Source organism: Ornithorhynchus anatinus, chromosome X1 (assembly GCF_004115215.2).
Source record: "Ornithorhynchus anatinus isolate Pmale09 chromosome X1, mOrnAna1.pri.v4, whole genome shotgun sequence".
NCBI lineage: Eukaryota > Metazoa > Chordata > Mammalia > Monotremata > Ornithorhynchidae > Ornithorhynchus > Ornithorhynchus anatinus.
The window spans coordinates 18,463,833-18,470,049 of record NC_041749.1 but is presented as its reverse complement, the minus strand read 5'-3'; positions in this window follow the sequence as shown (position 1 = coordinate 18,470,049).

Sequence of the window (6,217 nt, the reverse complement as noted above, 5' to 3'; positions counted from 1 at the left end):
AAATGTAGCACTTCTTCACAGTAGAATTTGTTCCCGCAGAAAGTTGTTCAAGCCAAAAATATCAGTAGGTCTGAGAGGGGTTTGGATAAATTCGTGGAAATGAAATCCATAATGTTAACCAGAGGGAAAGTTAGGGATGTAAAAGGAGAGGTTAAAGAGGTAGGTGGTACAGGGAGTGAGCCTGTTATGTTGTTATATTCTCCTCTCCCAAGGGCTTAGTACAGTGCTTTGCACACAGTAAGTGCTCAATAAAATACGATTGACTGGTTGATCGATTGCCTGATCACTAAGCAGTAGAATGGAAGAGACCTTGGAATGCAGTCAATCTCCCTGAATTGAAGTCTCATCTCATAAGATTGATTGAAGGATTGGTTCAAATTCGTATTAAAGTCTGTCTTGCCCTCTAGACTGTAAGCTCATTAGGGGCAGGGGACTGTGTCTGCTAATTCTGTTGTATAGTACTCTCCCAAGTGCTTAGTACAGTGCTCTGTGCACAATAAGTGCTCAGTAAATACCACTGATTGATTGATCGATTGATAAGACAACTCAGGTCAACTCAGTCGACTCAGGTCAAACTGCAAATAGTTCAGGACTGACTCTTGGGAGGGCACAACGGTCTCCACTGGCAGCTGGGAATTGCAGTCCAGGCAAATGTATATTGTAATAATAATAATAATGTTGGTATTGAAGCAGCGGGGCTCAGTGGAAAGAGCCTGGGCTTGGGAGTCAGAAGTCATGAGTCCCGGCTCTGCCACTTGCCAGCTGTGTGACTGTGGGCAAGTCACTTAACTTCTCAGGGCCTCAGTTACGTCATCTGTAAAATGGGGATTAACCGTGAGCCTCATGTGGGGCAACCTGATTAGAACAGTGCTCTGCGAATAGTAAGCGCTTAACAAATACCAACATTATTATTATTATTATTAATGTAGTGACCCCTACCACTATAGAAAAAGGTCTCAAGCCTCTTCCAGGTTGGCTGGGCTTACCTCTTACCTCTCTGGTTGGGTTGGACCTAGATTCCACAGCGGGAGTGGGATGAAATTGCCGTTTGGTAGGGGAGAGGGAGATTTTTGAGGAGGTGGGGGCTACTGAGCCTTTTGAGGCCCAAGACTAGTCAAGTTCAGCTTTGAGTGGCCTGGCTCTGGGGCCTCGGAAGCCATGAGGCTAGATAGCAAGACAACTGACGTGCTATAAAAAATGAGGTTGAACCAGACGAGACATCAAGGGGAAACGCACATTGCTTTATTTTTAAATATTCAAAGAGAACATATTTTGCCTGCCCGTGGTCAGCACTGGATATGATCCCAGTCTTTGGGGGATAAAGCTGGCATCCACTCCTCGATTGAAGGGTAGGCGTGGGTGGGCTCTGCCACTATTGTTTTCTCAGGAAACTGCACAGAAAGCTTTTGATTTACGGACAGAGCGCACCCGTGACCAACTCCATCAAACCAGCTGGACACCAGACGTGATATTTCTAGATGTCGCTTAACCAACTTGGGGGTGGGGTGAGATTCGTAAAAGAAATGAGGTTCGCGCGCTCCTCGCTGGGCTTTGATTCACCTGCATTTTTGTCTTGTCCTCTTGTATTTTTAAGCCCAATGAGGAGAGATGGATTATTTGAGATCCTCTAATTACCCGCTGTCATTCGGTCTACTCAGCAATCAATAATAATAATGACAGTATTTGTTAAGCACTTACTAAGTGCCAAGCACCTTTCTAAGCGCTGGGATAGATACAAGGTTATCAGGTTGTCCCACGTGAGGCTCACAGTCTTATTCCCTGTTTTACGGATGAGGTAACTGAGGCACGGAGAAGTTAAGTGACTTCCCAAAGTCACACAGCTGACAAGTGGTAGAGCCGGGATTAGAACTCACGAACTCTGACTCCCAAGCCGATGTTCTTTCCACTGAGCCACGCTGCTTCTCCTATGCTACTACTAATAATAGTACAGTGGTATTTGTTAAGGGTTTACTATAATAATGGTATTTATTAAGCGCTTACTATGTGCAGAGCACTGTTCTAAGCGCCGGGGTAGATACAGGGTCATCAGGCCGTCCCACATGAGGCTCTCAGTCTTAATCCCCATTTTACAGATGAGGCAACTGAGGCCCAGAGAAGTGAAGCGACTTGCCCACAGTCACCCAGCTGACAAGCGGCGGAGCCGGGATTCGAACCCATGACCTCTGACTCCCAAGCCCGGGCTCTTTCCATTGAGCCACAGCTGCCTCCACTGTCTCCACAGTTATCTACAGTATTGTTGGTAGACACAATTCCTGCTCACAGAGAATTTGCAATCCCACAGGGGGAAGCAGACCTTAAAATAAATTATAGATAAATGCTTCGGAGAGTACAGTACAAAACAGTTGTTCCCTGCTCCCAAGGAGATTTCGGTCTAGAAAAAACCGAGGTAACATATCAGTCAATCAGATGCCTACCAACTTTGTTGTGTTTTTATTTTGTGCTTGCCCAAGTGCTGGGTACAGTACACAGTAAGCACTCAGTAAATACGATAGATTGATTGTACACTATAACTGATTTTCTTATATTATATTTCATTATTTTATAATGATGATAATATTTAGACTGTGAGCCCGTTGTTGGGCAGGGATTGTCTCTATCTGTTGCCGAATTGTACAATCCAAGCGCTTAGTACAGTGCTCTGCACATAGTAAGCGCTCCAGAAATACGGCTGAATGAATAATGATAATTGTGGTATTCGTAAGCACTTTCTAGGTGCCAGGAACCGTTCTAAGATCTGGGGTGGATACGAGCAAATCGGGTTGGACACGGTCTTAATCCACATTTTACAAGTGAGGTAACTGAGGCAACGAAAAGTTCAGTGAGCAACGAAAAGTTCAGTGACTTGCTCAAGGTCACACAGCGGACAAGTGGCAGAGCTGGGATGAGAACCCAGGTCCTTCTGACTCCCACACCTGAGCTCTAGCCACTAAGTTATGCTGCTTCTCTCTTTATTATAGTATTGTCTTACATTTGATTATATCAGCCTGCACACAAGCCAAAACCTTTACTGACACACAATCACAGAATCCTGTTCCCGAGGTAATAATAGTAATAATTGTGGCATTTGTTAAACGCTTACTATGTGCCAGACACTGTACTAAGCTCCGGGTACATAAAGATAATCGGGTTGGACACAAAATTATTGGGTTGGACAGAAGATAACGGGTTGGATTTAGACCCTCTCCCATTTAGGGCTCACAATCTCAATCCCCACTTTACCGATGAGGTAGCACACTGAAGCAGTGAGGCTGAATGGAAAGAGCACAGGCTTGGGAGTCAGAGGTCGTGAGTTCTAATCCTCCCTCCACCACTTGTCAGCTGTGTGACTTTGGAAAAGTCACTTCGCTTCTCTGTGCCTCAGTTACCTCATCTGTAAAGTGAGGATTAAGACTGTGAGCCACCCGTGGACAACCTGTTAACCTTGTATCTACCCCAGTGCTCTGGGCACATAGCCAGCGCTTAACAAATACCGTCATCATCATCATCATCGTAATGACCGGTCAGTGATTTACTGATGGGCAATACAACAGAATTAGTGGACAGGTTCCCTGCTCATAACGAGCTTGAAGTGGAGATAGGATGACAGGCATTACCATAAATGAATAATTCATAATATATAATTTAAAGATATGTGCATAAGTGTTGGGTGCCGGGTGAATATCAGATGTCCAGAGGTCACAGATCCAAGCGCGTAGACGACGCAGAAGGGAGAGGGAGCTGGAGAAAGAAGGGCTTAACTGGGGCAGACCTCTTAGAGGTGATGTGACCTTAACAATACTTTGAAGGTGGAGAGAGTTGTGGTCTGGCAGATATTTAGACGGAGGGAGTTCCAGGCCAGAGGGAGAACGTGGCAAAATGGTCGGCGGTGAGATAGGTGAGATCAGGCCCGGTGAAATCCAGGAGACGGAAGTCACAATTTTCCCATTCTCCCAACGAGAACTTTCGTATCTCCAGCACTACTTTTGTGCTCACGTTAACCTTATTGCACTTCTGAACTTGTCATTTTGCATACTGTACTTCTTCCTGTCTGTAAACTCTTTTATGTCGCTTCCCCTGGCTGGATTGTAAACTCCCTGTGGGCAGAGATTGAAGAGTCTTCTGAATTGGACTCTCCCAAGTGCTTAGTACAGTTCTCTGCACACAGAAGGGTTCAATAAATACCACCGATTGAAGCATAAATACTTTCGATTAGACTACACTCTACACGGAGAGTAGAGTTCTCCGCACACGGTAGTGGCTCAAGAAATACTTCCGATTTGTGGATAAATACCGTTGATTAGGCTTCACACCAGAACAAAAGTACAGTTCTCAGCACACAGGGGTTCAGCAAATACTTTTGATTGGGCTTACATCAAAACTACACTTGTCTTCCCATAGAGCTTAGTACAGGGCCTGGCACATGGTAAGCGCTTAACAAATACCACAGTTATTATTATTATTAGGGGTTCAGTAAATATGCTGCTTCCTTACCCTGACTCCTCCTTCTCTTCCAACCCCCACGTTGTCTGTCACCAAATACTTCCATTCTTCCTTCATATCAAGACCACCCTTTCCTCTCCAATCAAATGATCATCATGCTGGTCCAGGCACTTGTTAAATCCTGACTTTACTACTGCATCGGCCTCCTCGCTGATGTCTCTGTATCCAGCCTTTCCTCTCTCTACGAGACACTTCACTCCACGATCCTGGGTTACATTTATTTAAGAAATATAATTTCTCCCCACTCCTCAAAAAATCAGTTGTATTTATTGAGTGCTTACTGTGTGCAGAACACTGTACTAAGTGCTTGGGAGAGCGCAAAATAGGAATAGTTAGAGCAGAAGCTTGGCCTAGTGGTTAGAGCATAGACCCGGAAGTCAGAAGGACCTAGGTTCATTCATTCATTCAATCATTTATTGAACGCTCACTATGTGCAGAGACTGTATTAAGCGCTTGGAATGTACAATTCGGCCACAGATAGAGACCATCCCTGCCCAACTGTGGGCTCACAGTCTAAATGGGGGAGACAGATAACAAAGCAGAACAGAACAGAACAAAACAAGTACCCCGGCATAATATCATCAAGATAAATAGAATCGTATATATACATCTTTAACAAAATAAATAGAGTAATAAATAATATATACAAATATGCACAGTGCTGTGAGAAGGGGAGGGAGGTAGAGAGAGGGAGTCGGGGTGATGGGGAGGGGAGGAGGAACAGAGGAAAAGGGGGTTCAGTCTGGGAAGGCCTCCTGGAGGAGATGAGCTTTCAGTTGGGCTTTGATTGGTTGATTGATGGTTGATGGACCCTGAATGGATTTCCAATTTCATGTCTTCCTTTACTGGCCTTCGACATAGGGTGGTTGATATAGTTCCTTATTTATAGTTTACATGATTATTATTACTATTATAATTGCATTTGTTAAGCACTTACTATGTGTCAGGCACAGCTAAGCACTGGGATAGATACACGGTAATCAGGTTGGACACAGTCCCTGTCCCACGTGGGGCTCATAGTCTAAGTAGGAGGGTGGATAGGTAGTTAATCTCCCTTATACAGATGAGGAAACCAAGGCACAGAAAAATTATGTGACTTGCTCAAGTCATACAGCAGGCAACCGGCAGAGCTAGGATTAGAACTCAGGGCTTCTGACTCCCAGACGTTTGGAAGCAAGTCTGACACAGTGTTGCTCCCTTTCTCTTTGATATCAAGCAATAGTCTCCATTGAGCGCTTACTCTGGTCAGAGTCACAGAATAACAATGATGGTCGCTTACTAAGTGCTAGGCACTGTACTAAGTGCTGGGGTGGATACAAGCAAATCAGGTTGGACACAGTCTCTATCCCATGTGGGGCTCACAATTTCAATCCCCATTTTACAGATTAGGTAACTGAGGCACAGAGAAGTGAAATGACTTACCCAAGATCACATAGCAGACAAGCGGTGGAGCCAGTTTGAGAACCCATAACCATCTGACTCTCAGGCCCGTGCTCTACCCACTATGCCATGCTGCAGAAACAGCGGGGCTCAGTGGAAAGAGCCTGGTCTTTGGAGTCAGAGGTCATGGGTTCGACTCCCGGCTCTGCCACTCGTCAGCTGTGTGACTGTGGGCAAGTCACTTAACTTCTCTGTGTCTCAGTAACCTCATCTGTAAAATGGGGATTAACTGTGAGCCTCATGTGGGATGACCTGATTACCCTGTATTCCCCCAAGC